The sequence below is a fragment of the Euphorbia lathyris genome, chromosome 1 (assembly GCF_963576675.1).
Source record: "Euphorbia lathyris chromosome 1, ddEupLath1.1, whole genome shotgun sequence".
NCBI classification, from domain to species: domain Eukaryota; kingdom Viridiplantae; phylum Streptophyta; class Magnoliopsida; order Malpighiales; family Euphorbiaceae; genus Euphorbia; species Euphorbia lathyris.
In genome coordinates this window covers 34,958,444-34,973,430 of record NC_088910.1, presented here as the reverse complement: position 1 = coordinate 34,973,430, position 14,987 = coordinate 34,958,444, and the positions used below count along the sequence as shown (strand labels likewise).

The 14,987-nt window shown below is 40.6% G+C and overlaps 1 non-coding gene across 1 annotated transcript; it reads left to right on the top strand.

Moving 5' to 3' along the window:
* The first annotated feature begins 8,220 nt into the window (after nt 1–8,220).
* Nucleotides 8,221–8,327, top strand: LOC136216255 (small nucleolar RNA R71). Its single transcript, XR_010683248.1, has one exon. It is a non-coding gene; the product is annotated as a small nucleolar RNA R71 (small nucleolar RNA).
* The last annotated feature ends 6,660 nt before the right edge of the window (nt 8,328–14,987 follow it).

Below are 14,987 nucleotides of genomic sequence, written 5' to 3'. Positions count from 1 at the left end.
AACAGTGTGAGAAATGTAGTTTCAAGAAGCGATTGCAAGCAACTTACTAAGTTTTTTGATCGTTTCCAATCGAATAGAGTTGGAAAGGGAGAGGTGTTCGATAAATTGTCCAAGATGGCGCGGGATGTTAAGCAGTTCATGGCTTCGAAGAAATTGAACTTTGTATTGAATTGAACCCCTAGATACTCCATTGGAGTGGTTGATTTTTTGGTCAAATCTGCATGTCTTCACATGAAGGAGGATTTGAAGGACATAGAACATAACGTACTAGACGTTAACGGTACGAAGATACTAATTTTCACTCAAGAACATGATATGTGGAATTTGATGGTGTGCGGCGAGCACAACCATACTAAATTCAATTGTAAGAAGTGTGAAGCTTTGAGGGCTGATCTTAAGAGCGAATATGAACGCTTATGGAAAATAGACTTCCCAGGATAGTTACTTGTATTAAGCTTGAGATTTTTTTTGTAACCTGGAAATATTATACTAAATGTCAGAATTATATCATATACTTTTAGTGTTAAAGGAACTTTAATTTTGGATAGCATGTCATCTCGACTACTTTGGCCATAAAGGACCTATAATATATGTCGTCCTTGTGTATGATGCTCGTAAAATATATAGCGGTTAACAGGACAAGTGTATCCTATCGCAGCAAGTAATACAGTGCTAAGCACAGGATCGAACCACAAGGACTATTTATCACAACTAGTCGGCCCAAGGTGGGAACACAATTGTTCGGAAGGGTAAATATGTGGTAGAGTGATTAAAAAGGCTAATTTCTAAAATAAAAGATAAAAACGTTTGACAGGGAAGAATTCGAATTAATTGGTGAGACAATCTAAGATGGGGATTCCCTTAATTGGATCCCATGTATGATTTGCTGGGATTTAGTTTCATGTCATAATGATAATTGACGGTAACCACCTAATTAACCACGTGGAGATTGTCAGTCTCCTGTAGTCTATTCACATGCATTTGGTTGACGGCTTGATTAGGCATATAACCTAGGGTATGCAAAGTATTAGGGTCTGTGGTGATTAAGGCTAAAGCCGTAGCCCAGCCACTAGCCCGCACTCCTAGTGGTCTCTAGCGAGGTCAGATTATGCTAATTCGGATTAGGTAATTCCTTGGTCAGGTATCTACCTATCTGCAATCCTAAATTTGTCAGACTCAAGGCATTAGGTTCTGCTATGTCAGGCTAGTTGATCATCATCGAATCTCATTCTAGCAATCATCCTATCTCTGACAAATCTAGACATTAAGCTCACATAATCTAATCAATTGGAAACAATCCAGTAAACTAAATCCATAATCATACATGGTTACACAATCAATTTATCCCCATCCCAGATTGGATGGGGATTAGTTCATAGTTAAATTAAACAAGCAACTATAACACGCATTATAAACCTGAATCATCATTAATTCAAATAAGGAAAAAGCAAGAGACAGAGTAAGGAATTAGGAATATAAAACTCGATTTCGTCTGATTCTGATTACACAATGGAGAGAACTCCCCTCACCAATCTTCAATAAAATAGCAATTACAACGGTAGAAAACCCTAAAATCTACTAAAAAGAAGAAGGAAGGAGGAGGAAGAGATCAATAAAGCAGAAAAAGAAAAAGGTAACCCTCACAAAGGAGGCATATTGTTCTATTTATAGTGCTAGGTGTGTCAGGGGCATTTTGGACATTTATTTTGGCCAGAATTCGCGCCCTGAAGGTGAGAAAACGCTGGGAAATTGCTTCTCAGCGTCTCGTCTCGTCGAGACAAGAGGTGTCTCGACGAGACGAAAGGGTGTCTCGGCGAGACAATGGGTGTCTCGTCGAGACACCACGTGATGGTTCCCTTTGGGAACCATCGAGCCGCCTCGTCTCAGCGAGACAGGCTGTGTCTCGGCGAGACGAGGGACTGTCTCGACGAGACAGACACTGTCTCGGCGAGACAGGTGTTGAGAAGTCTGCAAACCCCTCTTGGACGCATCTGTTTCGGTCCCTGCTTCCAGCATTTGTTCTGGTGGTCCTTGAACTGTCCGGAAATGCTCAAAACGTCCTAAAAACACCTGAGAATACAGAAAATGCCATAAATAACGGAAATGATTCCTTTTAACTAATAGATAGCAAAATGATACTGAAATTGAATGGAAATAAAGCAAAAATGAACTAAAACGATCCTAAAAACCCTATATAAATGGGAGCTATCAACCCCCCACATTTGAATCTTGCTTGTCCGCAAGCAAGAAAGAATCAAAGGCAACGAAAACTCAACAAATAGCTCCCGTACACAGACAAAGATCCACTGCACTTTTATCATCTATACTGTCTCAGACTACTCAAGTTACAATTAAAAACAAAGTGAACCTCAGATAAATCTCCAAAACTGATTAATTAGTTTTATCAACCAACACTTTGCGAAAACGAAAAGGCGAGGACTATGATTGCTAGCTCGCAGGTGGTCGCTCTTGCACTCAAGTTTTTGGGTGAAATATGAATTTGGCAAACGCTCTACAGTCTATTGCACAAAATGGTCACGTTGGAATTGTATCATCCATCCAGTCGAAATTACGTATCACAATCAAACAAGATTATAGGTCTTCAAAGGGTTGTAACGTAGGCTAAGGTTTGGGGGTAGGAAAAAGGGAATTTAGGCAAAAAGTTAACGACTCAACTAGCTGGAATATTTTTGCAAAAATTGGCACTTTTCCCACTATATGCGAGATAGAAGCTCAAGGTTGATTTATTTCAGTTTGGGAAGTAATTAAAGAATGCCTTTTATCATTTCCTCTATAATTTATTCGGTTCAATTTTGAACCATATATATTTCTTTTCTTTTCTTTTGAGATAGAGGGGACAAAGGGTCAATTTGAATTGGTTACTTCTTCTATTTAGAATTACAACCTTTCAATGGCAGCTAATGGAAATTTGAAGGATGTGTGCCTAAGGATTTTCTAACCGAAATTGAGTCAATTAACTTGGGTGAGAAAGGGTATTTAGGAAGGCTAAGGGCTTGTAACAAGGTTGATCAAAGAAAAGGGGTAAATAAGGCTCAAAGGGGCTTATCTAGTGGAGTTGGTAAGGGATTTTGGCTTATCAAAGAATAGGCTAAGTTCACACAGGGCTAAACCTAGATTGCCTAATCATTTCAAGTTCGATTATAACACAATATTCAACCAGTATTGGATGCAATTCCTATGAGCATAATGACAATAACTGTAATCCCACACCTAAGAGATCAATTGTTCCTAAAAATGAGTCTAAAATATTGACCTTTAGGCTCTAGCTCACAATTTAGGGGTTATTTGCAACAATCCTAGCCTCACCTAACGAAACGTTCCATGTCAATCTTAGTTAAATAACACTCTTTGGAGACTCAAATGTTGTTCACAAGTTTTTGCATGCATCGATTTCAACTGAGCTTTCAGACTTTCAAAGCACAATTTCAACTGTAATGTCAGGATTGCTAGATGCATCAAAAATCAACTGCCCAAGATTCTTTTTATTTCTAACTACTGAAAGCGAAAAATTGAAAGCAAAAGCTAAACATGCCACAAAACACAAATACAAATAGTGGCATAAAACATGCAATTGGTACGTGTACAAAATGTCCTATCCTATTGCCTCCTCCCCCACACTAAATCATGCATTTAATTCCAAAAGATGCATATTTATGAAATTGAACAGTAAGTGAAAGAAAAGAGATAGGATAGGAAAAACTCCCTCAGGGGGCCTCTATGTAACGCAGTGTTTCCACTACGCCCAAGTTATCTTCATAAATTTTCAGACGTTGCCCGTTGACCTTAAAAGGGGCATTGTGGCCGTCTGTGATCTCGACTGCTCCGGAGGAGAATAACTGGGTGACCTCAAACGGTCCATACCACCTCGACTTCAGCTTACCAGGGAATAATCGCTGCCTGGAGTTGTACAGTAAAACCTTATCCCCTACCTCAAAGTGGCGTTGGATTATTCTCTTGTCATGCCATCTTTTCGTCCTCTCCTTGTAGATCCGTGAATTCTCATAGGGACTGAGCCTGAACTCTTCCAGGGCATCAAGCTGCAATAACCGTTTCTCACCTGCAACTCGTGTATCAAAGTTTAGAAAGCGGGTAGCCCAGTAGGCTTTATGTTCGAGTTCTACAGGGAGATGACATGCCTTACCGTAAACTAGCCTGAATGGGGACATGCCAATTGGTGTTTTGAATGCCGTCCTATATGCCCACAAGGCGTCATCTAATTTGAGTGACCAATTATGCCTAGAGGAATTTACTGTTTTTTCAAGAATGGTTTTGATCTCTCTATTTGACACTTCAACTTGACCATTGGTCTGGGGATGATACGGGGTAGCCACTTTATGAGTGACCCCGTATTTATGCAGGACCTGTTTAAAAGCTTGGTTACACAAATGAGACCCGCCATCGCTAATAATGGTGCGGGGGGTGCCAAACCGTGTGAAGATATTCTTTTGCAAGAATCAGATGACACCCCACGCATCATTACTAGGCAGGGCTACAGCCTCCACCCATTTAGAAACGTAGTCCACGGCTACAAGGATGTACTCGTTATTGAACGACTTCGGAAAAGGTCCCATAAAGTCTATCCCCCAAACATCAAAGATTTCACAGACTAAAATTGGTTTCATAGGCATGGCATGTCTCTGTGAAATGTTACCAGTTCGTTGACACTTATCACAGTTTTTAACAAAATTAAAAGCGTCATGGAAGATTGTGGGCCAATAGAACCCACTCTGGAGTACCTTAGCTGCAGTTCTGTCCGCGCCATGGTGGCCACCTACCTCTTTAGAATGACAGAATGCAAGGACGGAAGCTACCTCCTCCTCAGGAATGCACCGACGGATGATGTTGTCGCCACAAACCTTGAATAGGTAGGGATCATCCCAGAGGTACTGCTTTGCGTCGTGCAGGAACTTCCTCCTCTGCTGGTAAGAGAGGTCTGGAGGGATCAGCTTTCCTACAAGGAAATTAGCAAAATCGGCAAACCAAGGGACATGTCTAATTGACAGTAAGTGCTCATCGGGAAATGTCTCCTGGATGTCTGCATCGGTGTCTGTATCCACCTCCTCTTGTTCCAATCTAGAAAGATGATCAGCAACCACATTTTCAACTCCCTTCTTATCTCGTATCTCCAGATCAAACTCCTGCAGTAATAGAATCCACCTAAGGAGTCTAGGTTTGGCATCCTGTTTTGAAAACAAATACCTCAATGCAGCATGGTCAGTGTAAACAATAACCTTTGAAAGCACCAAATATGAACGAAACTTGTCAAGTGCAAAAATCACAGCTAATAACTCTTTTTCTGTGGTGGTATAATTTAATTGAGCGGCATTCAGAGTTCTACTAGCATATGAAATTGGTCGGCAAATCTTATCCACTTTCTGACCTAAGCATGCACCTACAGCTGTGTCACTGGCATCACACATTAGCTCGAATGGTAAATCCCAGTTGGGACTAACCATTATGGGAGCTTTAATCAATCTGTCTTTTAAAGTGTTAAAAGATTCAAGACATTCAGGTGTGAAAACAAAATTGGCATCCTTCAGCAACAATTGGGTCTTAGGCCTGGCAATTTTAGAAAAATCCTTAATAAAGCGCCTATAAAAACCAGCGTGGCCTAAAAAACTCCTAACTGCTTTGACATTGGAAGGGGGAGGTAGTTTTTCAATGACCTCAACTTTAGCCGGGTCTACCTCAATCCCTTTTCGTGATACCTTATGCCCTAAAACTATACACTCAGTGACCATAAACTGACACTTTTCCCAGTTTAGGACTAGGTCAGTTTCCTCACATCTTTGCAGCATTAATCCCAAATTATGCAAACAACTATCAAAAGTGGTACCAAAAACAGAAAAATCATCCATAAAGACCTCCATGAATTTTTCTATCATATCAGGAAATATAGCTGTCATACACCTCTGAAACGTAGCAGGTGCATTGCATAACCCGAAGGGCATCCGTCTATATGCAAATGTCCCAAAAGGGCAAGTGAAAGTGGTCTTTTCCTGATCGTCAGGATCCACTGATATTTGCATGTAGCCCGAATACCCATCCACACAACAGAAGAAAAACTTACCTGCCATGCGTTCAAGCATTTGATCAATGAACGGAAGAGGGAAATGATCCTTCCTGGTGGCGTCGTTCAATTTCCTGTAGTCCACGCACATTCGCCACCCGGTGGTTTTCCGCACCGGGATTAGTTCATTCTTCTCATTCAATGTCACTGTTGTGCCCCCCTTCTTCGGCACCATATGCACGGGACTCACCCACTGGCTGTCAGAGATTGGATAGATCATCCCTGCATCAAGCAACTTAATTACCTCAGCCTTCACTACTTCCTTCATTTTTGGGTTGAGTCTTCTCTGTGGTTGAGCAGTCGGCTTCACCTTATCCTCCATATAGAGCCGGTGTTCACAGAGAGACGGGCTGATTCCCTTGATGTCAGACATTTGCCATCCAAACGCTCCCTTATGCTTCCTCAGCACCTCCACTAAGCGATCTTCCTCAGGACCTATAAGTTCAGCCGAAATAATCACAGGTAAGTGTAAAGGAGGTGCCAAGAACACATATTTTAAATGGGCAGGTAAGGGTTTGAGATCGAGGGTTGGTGGTTCTTCAATCGAGGTCTTAGGCCTTGTCTTGGTTCCTCTGTCCAGGAGTTCATCGTGCTGGGCCCAATGACAACCCTCTTTACCTTCTCCCTCGGTCTCCAAATCCAATGGCTCATCATCTAGTTCAATACTCAGGTTCCGTTCTTCAGTTTCCTGGAAAACATTCTCAACCAAAGAGTCAGTTACGCTCAGAAAATTACAACATTCATCATCAACAGGAAATTTCATAGATTTTAGAATGTTGAATTCAACTTCCTCGTTTTGAAACCTGAGAATCAGTTTGCCTCCCTCAACATCAATCAGTGTTCGTCCAGTGGCGAGAAAAGGCCTCCCTAACAAGATCGGGACTTGATCATCTTCTTCAATGTCCATGATCACGAAGTCAGCTGGGAAGATGAACTGATCTACCTTGACCAAAAGGTCTTCCACCACTCCAACCGGACGCCTTATAGACCTGTCGGCCAACTGAATTGTGACTGACGTAGGCTTTGGGTCTCCCATTCCTAATTTCCTGTAAACAGACAACGGCATAAGATTTATGCTTGCACCAAGATCACATAAAGCACGTTTAAAATAAACCTTGCCTATTGTATAGGGAATGCTAAAACTACCAGGATCTTTAGATTTTTTTGGTAACGGATTTGTTAGCATGGCAGAACATTCCTGGCTTAGCATTACAGTCTCATGATCTCCTAATTTTCTCTTTTTAGAGATCAGCTCTTTTAAAAAATTTCCATACACAGGCATATTCTCAAGAAGTTCAAGAAACGGGAGGTTAATCTCGATTTTCTTAAACACATTCAACATTTTGGAATAATCCTTGTCTAACTTAGCTCTCCCAGAAGTAGGATAAGGCAAGGTAACCTGTGTTGGTGGTACATCAGTTTCAGTAATCGGAGTTGGATCAGAAACACTTACCTGTGGAGCAGATGGGGTAGAGATATTACCAGGAATGGGGTCTGAAGCCTTGTCTTGCTAAGGCACAAAGGCTGGTGCGCTTACCTGTGTTCCGCTCCTAAGCGTGATTGCTCGTGCTTCCTCTTCTACCAATTTACTGACTTGTGTTTGAAGCCTTTGGCAGAAAGCTTCATTGTGTGCCAATCTTCCTTCTATGGCACTCAGGCTCTCTCTCAGAACATCTATACTTCTCTCCCATTCAGTCTCAGAACCTGATCCTCGATGTCTGTCCTGCTGCCAATGCGTGCCATTTGACCCATACTGTTTTAGATAATGGATCTGTTCAAGTACAATCGGGCACTCCACGTTCTTGTGCCCTCCGCTACACACCTCACAGCTTGCTACTGGTTCCGATGATTTCAGGTGAGTTTCCAGTAGATCCACTTTTTCTGTAAGCGCTGCTATCTGATGATTTGATTCTGAAAATATTCCAGGGAACTCTTTGGCTATTGTGCCTCTTCTTGGAGCCGGCTTCTCAACTTGCCAACATGCGCTCCGTTCAGCTAATTCTTTCATCAGATTGTATGCTTGAACTGCAGTCTTATTGGATAGATTTCCTCCCGCTGCTGCATCCAGAAAGGCACGGCTGACAGGAGATATTCCTGAGTAGAACATGTCAACAAGCTGGTACCGCTGGTAACCATGGTGGGGGCACCGTCTTAACAACTTCTGGAACCTCTCACAGGCTAGATGCAAGTTCTCACTGTCGGACTGCCTAAACGAGGTGATGTCGCTTCTGAATTGTGCAGTCTTTGACGGAGGGAAGTACTTTGCTAGAAACGCTGATACTGTAGTGTCCCAGTCAGTGAGAGACCCTGGCTCAATGGATTGTAGCCATTCTGCAGCTTCTTCTTTCAAAGAAAATCTAAACAGCTTCTGGAAGATCTGTTCAGATGCGATGTCTTCACACTTGAAAGTGCTGCAGTATTCCATGAATTTGTCAAGATGTGAGTTGGGATCTTCGTAGTAATCCCCACCGAACTGTCCCGAGTTCTGGATCATCTGAATCATTGTTGGTCTGATTTCAAATGACATTGCTGTTATTGTCGGATCGAGGATGCCGGAGGTGCTTATAGGCCGCTTTGCCCTCAACAGCTCCATGACCGACGGATCTTCGGCCATTATGTCACCCTTTTACGTCCTGCAAGAACAATATAAGCTTAAGAATCAAAGTGCAATGATGAGTAATTCCCAGAACCTCGGTTCTTGGAATTCCAAACAATTATATAAACCTATCAGCAAAAGTAAACTAGTTATAAACAAAAATAGTCCCCAAAACTTGATGCTCGTAAAATATATAGCGGTTAACAGGACAAGTGTATCCTATCGCAGCAAGTAATACAGTGCTAAGCACAGGATCGAACCACAAGGACTATTTATCACAACTAGTCGGCCCAAGGTGGGAACACAATTGTTCGGAAGGGTAAATATGTGGTAGAGTGATTAAAAAGGCTAATTTCTAAAATAAAAGATAAAAACGTTTGACAGGGAAGAATTCGAATTAATTGGTGAGACAATCTAAGATGGGGATTCCCTTAATTGGATCCCATGTATGATTTACTGGGATTTAGTTTCATGTCTTAATGATAATTGACGGTAACCACCTAATTAACCACGTGGAGATTGTCAGTCTCCTGTAGTCTATTCACATGCATTTGGTTGACGGCTTGATTAGGCATATAACCTAGGGCATGCAAAGCATTAGGGTCTGTGGTGATTAAGGCTAAAGTCGTAGCCCAGCCACTAGCCCGCACTCCTAGTGGTCTCTAGCGAGGTCAGATTATGCTAATTCGGATTAGGTAATTCCTTGGTCAGGTATCTACCTATCTGCAATCCTAAATTTGTCAGACTCAAGGCATTAGGTTCTGCTATGTCAGGCTAGTTGATCATCATCGAATCTCATTCTAGCAATCATCCTATCTCTGACAAATCTAGACATTAAGCTCACATAATCTAATCAATTGGAAACAATCCAGTAAACTAAATCCCTAATCATACATGGTTACGCAATCAATTTATCCCCATCCCAGATTGGATGGGGATTAGTTCATAGTTAAATTAAACAAGCAACTATAACACGCATTATAAACCTGAATCATCATTAATTCAAATAAGGAAAAAGCAAGAGACAGAGTAAGGAATTAGGAATATAAAACCCGATTTTGTCTGATTCTGATTACACAATGGAGAGAACTCCCCTCACCAATCTTCAATAAAAACAGCAATTACAACGGTAGAAAACCCTAAAATCTACTAAAAAGAAGAAGGAAGGAGGAGGAAGAGATCAATAAAGCAGAAAAAGAAAAAGGTAACCCTCACAAAGGAGGCATATTGTTCTATTTATAGTGCTAGGTGTGTCAGGGGCATTTTGGACATTTATTTTGGCCAGAATTCGCGCCCTGAAGGTGAGAAAACGCTGGGAAATTGCTTCTCAGCGTCTCGTCTCGTCGAGACAAGAGGTGTCTCGACGACACGAAAGGGTGTCTCGGCGAGACAATGGGTGTCTCATCGAGACACCACGTGATGGTTCCCTTTGGGAACCATTGAGCCGCCTCGTCTCGGCGAGACAGGCTGTGTCTCGGCGAGACGAGGGACTGTCTCGACGAGACAGACCCTGTCTCGGCGAGACAGGTGTTGAGAAGTCTGCAAACCCCTCTTGGACGCATCTGTTTCGGTCCCTGCTTCCAACATTTGTTCTGGTGGTCCTTGAACTGTCCGGAAATGCTCAAAACGTCCTAAAAACACCTGAGAATACAGAAAATGCCATAAATAACGGAAATGATTCCTTTTAACTAATAGATAGCAAAATGATACTGAAATTGAATGGAAATAAAGCAAAAACGAACTAAAACGATCCTAAAAACCCTATATAAATGGGAGCTATCAGTGTACTGGCCCACCTATTGATCCATTCCTGTATTACTTATAAAGGAAGCATCTGTGTGTACAAATAAGGTATTCTAACGTTCCATGTCTTCTCGCATCCGATTTTCCAAAGTAACTGCCAAATCCGGAGGAGGCTTAATTTTTTGGGTTAATTTTTTTATGTTTCAACGCTACTTAATATATGCGTGTATGATGAATCGGGTTAAAGTACGTTAGAAGCTTGATTAAAGCTCGGCTTGGTCAACGCTCGGTCAGATTCGGTCAAAGTTCGGCTCGGTCAAAGCTCGTCAAAAGTAACTTTTTTTATAAAAGTAGGGAATCGGTGCTTTTTCGACTAGCAACTTTTTCCAACAGCAAACATCATGTAAACCAAACAAGTCCTAAGTAGACTTTAATGAAACTTTAAAGTGATGCCATTATGGAATAGAAGTAGGTTCGTTTATAAATGTCCTTTGAATTACTGAAAATAAAGAAAGCGGAAACGACCTACATTCAAAAAACAAAAAAACGGGAAAGCTCTTGCTTCTCATCCCGACCTTCTATATAAACACTCCATTTGTCGGTGGTGTTCATTTTGCCACAATTTTGGCCACTAAGTATCCGAACAGTGTGAGAAATGTAGTTTCAATGAGCGATTGCAAGCAACTTACTAAGCTTTTTGATCGTTTCCAATCGAATAGAGTTGGAAAGGGAGAGGTGTTCGATAAATTGTCCAAGATGGTGCGGGATGTTAAGCAGTTCATGGCTTCGAAGAAATTAAACTTTGTATTGAATTGGACCCCTAGATACTCCATTAGAGTGGTTGATTTTTTGGTCAAATTCGCATATCTTCACATGAAGGAGGATTTGAAGGACATAGAACATAACGTACTAGATGTTAACGGTACGAAGATACTAATTTTCACTCAAGAACATGATATGTGGAATTTGATGGTGTGCGGCGAGCACAACCATACTAAATTCAATTGTAAGAAGTGTGAAGCTTTGAGGGCTGATCTTAAGAGCGAATATGAACGCTTATGGAAAATAGACTTCCCAGGATAGTTGATTGTATTAAGCTTGAGATTTTTTTTGTAACCTGGAAATATTATATTAAATGTCAATTATATCATATACTTTTAGTGTTAAAGGAACTTTAATTTTGGATAGCATGTCATCTCGGCTACTTTGGCCACAAAGGACCCATAATATATGTCGTCCTTGTGTACTGGCCCACCTATTGATCCATTCCTGTACTACTTATAAAGGAAGCATCTGTGTGTACAAATAAGGTATTCGAACGTTCCATGTCTTCTCGCATCCGATTTTCCAAAGTAACTGCCAAATTCGGAGGAGGCTTAATTTTTTGGGTTAATTTTTTTATGTTTCAACGCTACTTAATATATGCGTGTATGATGAATCGGGTTAAAGTCCGTTAGAAGCTTGATTAAAGCTCAGCTTGGTCAACGCTCGGTCAGATTCGGTCAAAGCTCGGCTCGGTCAAAGCTCGTCAAAAGTAACTTTTTTTTATAAAAGTAGGGAATCAGTGCTTTTTCGACTAGCAACTTTTTCCAACAGCAAACATCATGTAAACCAAACAAGTCCTAAGTAGACTTTAATGAACCTTTAAAGTGATGCCATTATGGAATAGAAATAGGTTCGTTTATAAATGTCCTTTGAATTACAAAAAATAAAGAAAGCGGAAACGACCTACATTCAAAAAACAAAAAAGCGGGAAAGCTCTTGCTTCTCATCCCGACCTTCTATATAAACACTCCATTTGTCGGTGGTGTTCATTTTGCCACAATTTTGGCCAATAAGTATCCGAACAGTGTGAGAAATGTAGTTTCAATGAGCGATTACAAGCAACTTACTAAGCTTCTTGATCGTTTCCAATCGAATAGAGTTGGAAAGGGAGACGTGTTCGATAAATTGTCCAAGACGGTGCGGGATGTTAAGCAGTTCATGGCTTCGAAGAAATTGAACTTTGTATTGAATTGGACCCCTAGATACTCTATTAGAGTTGTTGATTTTTTGGTCAAATCCGCATATCTTCACATGAAGGAGGATTTGAAGGACATAGAACATAACGTACTAGACGTTAATGGTACGAAGATACTAATTTTCACTCAAGAACATGATATGTGGAATTTGATGGTGTGCGGCGAGCACAACCATACTAAATTCTATTGTAAGAAGTGTGAAGCTTTGAGGGCTGATCTTAAGAGCGAATATGAACGCTTATGGAAAATAGACTTCCCAGGATAGTTACTTGTATTAAGCTTGAGATTTTTTTTGTAACCTGGAAATATTATACTAAATGTCAGAATTATATCATATACTTTTAGTGTTAAAGGAACTTTAATTTTGGATAGCATGTCATATCGGCTACTTTGGCCACAAAGGACCCATAATATATGTCGTCCTTGTGTACTGGCCCACCTATTGATCCATTCCTGTACTACTTATAAAGGAAGCATATGTGTACAAATAAGGTATTCGAACGTTCCATGTCTTCTCGCATCCGATTTTCCAAAGTAACTGCCAAATCCGGAGGAGGCTTAATTTTTTGGGTTAATTTTTTTATGTTTCAACGCTACTTAATATATGCGTGTATGATGAATCGGGTTAAAGTCCGTTAGAAGCTTGATTAAAGCTCAGCTTGGTCAACGCTCGGTCAGATTCGGTCAAAGCTCGGCTCGGTCAAAGCTCGTCAAAAGTAACTTTTTTTTATAAAAGTAGGGAATCGGTGCTTTTTCGACTAGCAACTTTTTCCAACAGCAAACATCATGTAAACCAAACAAGTCCTAACTAGACTTTAATGAACCTTTAAAGTGATGCCATTATGGAATAGAAGTAGGTTCGTTTATAAATGTCCTTTCAATTACTAAAAATAAAGAAAGCGGAAACGACCTACATTCAAAAAACAAAGAAGCGGGAAAGCTTTTGCTTCTCATCCCGGCCTTCTATATAAACACTCCATTTGTCGGTGGTGTTCATTTTGCCACAATTTTGGCCACTAAGTATCCGAACAGTGTGAGAAATGTAGTTTCAATGAGCGATTGCAAGCAACTTACTAAGCTTTTTGATCGTTTCCAATCGAATAGAGTTGGAAAGGGAGAGGTGTTCGATAAATTGTCCAAGACGGTGCGGGATGTTAAGCAGTTCATGGCTTCGAAGAAATTGAACTTTGTATTGAATTGGACCCCTAGATACTCCATTAGAATGGTCGATTTTTTGGTCAAATCCGCATATCTTAATATGAAGGAGGATTTGAAGGACATAGAACATAACGTACTAGACGTTAACGGTACGAAGATACTAATTTTCACTCAAGAACATGATATGTGGAATTTGATGGTGTGCGGCGAGCACAACCATACTAAATTCAATTGTAAGAAGTGTGAAGCTTTGAGGGCTGATCTTAAGAGCGAATATGAACGCTTATGGAAAATAGGCTTCCCAGGATAGTTACTTGTATTAAGCTTGAGATTTTTTTTGTAACCTGGAAATATTATACTAAATGTCAGAATTATATCATATACTTTTAGTGTTAAAGGAACTTTAATATTGGATAGCATGTCATCTCGGCTAGTTTGGCCACAAAGGACCCGTAATATATGTCGTCCTTGTGTACTGGCCCACCTATTGATCCATTCCTGTACTACTTATAAAGGAAGAGTCTGTGTGTACAAATAAGGTATTCGAACGTTCCATGTCTTCTCGCATCCGATTTTCCAAAGTAACTGCCAAATCCGGGGGAGGCTTAATTTTTTGGGTTAATTTTTTTTTATGTTTCAACGCTACTTAATATATGCGTGTATGATGAATCGGGTTAAAGTCCGTTAGAAGCTTGATTAAAGCTCGGCTTGGTCAACGCTCGGTCAGATTCGGTCAAAGCTCGGCTCGGTCAAAGCTCGTCAAAACTAACTTTTTTTTATAAAAGTAGGGAATCGGTGCTTTTTCGACTAGCAACTTTTTCCAACAGCAAACATCATGTAAACCAAACAAGTCCTAAGTAGACTTTAATGAACCTTTAAAGTGATGCCATTATGGAATAGAAGTAGGTTCGTTTATAAATGTCATTTGAATTACTGAAAATAAAGAAAGCGGAAATGACCTACATTCAAAAAACAAAAAAGCGGGAAAGCTCTTGCTTCTCATCCCAACCTTCTATATAAACACTCCATTTGTCGGTGGTGTTCATTTTGCCAGAATTTTGGCCACTAAGTATCCGAACAGTGTGAGAAATGTAGTTTCAATGAGCGATTGCAAGCAACTTACTAAGCTTTTTGATCGTTTCCAATCGAATAGAGTTAGAAAGGGAGAGGTGTTCGATAAATTGTCCAAGACGGTGCGGGATGTTAAGCAGTTCATGGCTTCGAAGAAATTGAACTTTGTATTGAATTGGACCCCTAGATACTCCATTAGAGTGGTTGATTTTTTGGTCAAATCCGCATATCTTCACATGAAGGAGGATTTGAAGGACATAGAACATAACGTACTAGACGTTAACGGTACGAAGATACTAATTTTCAC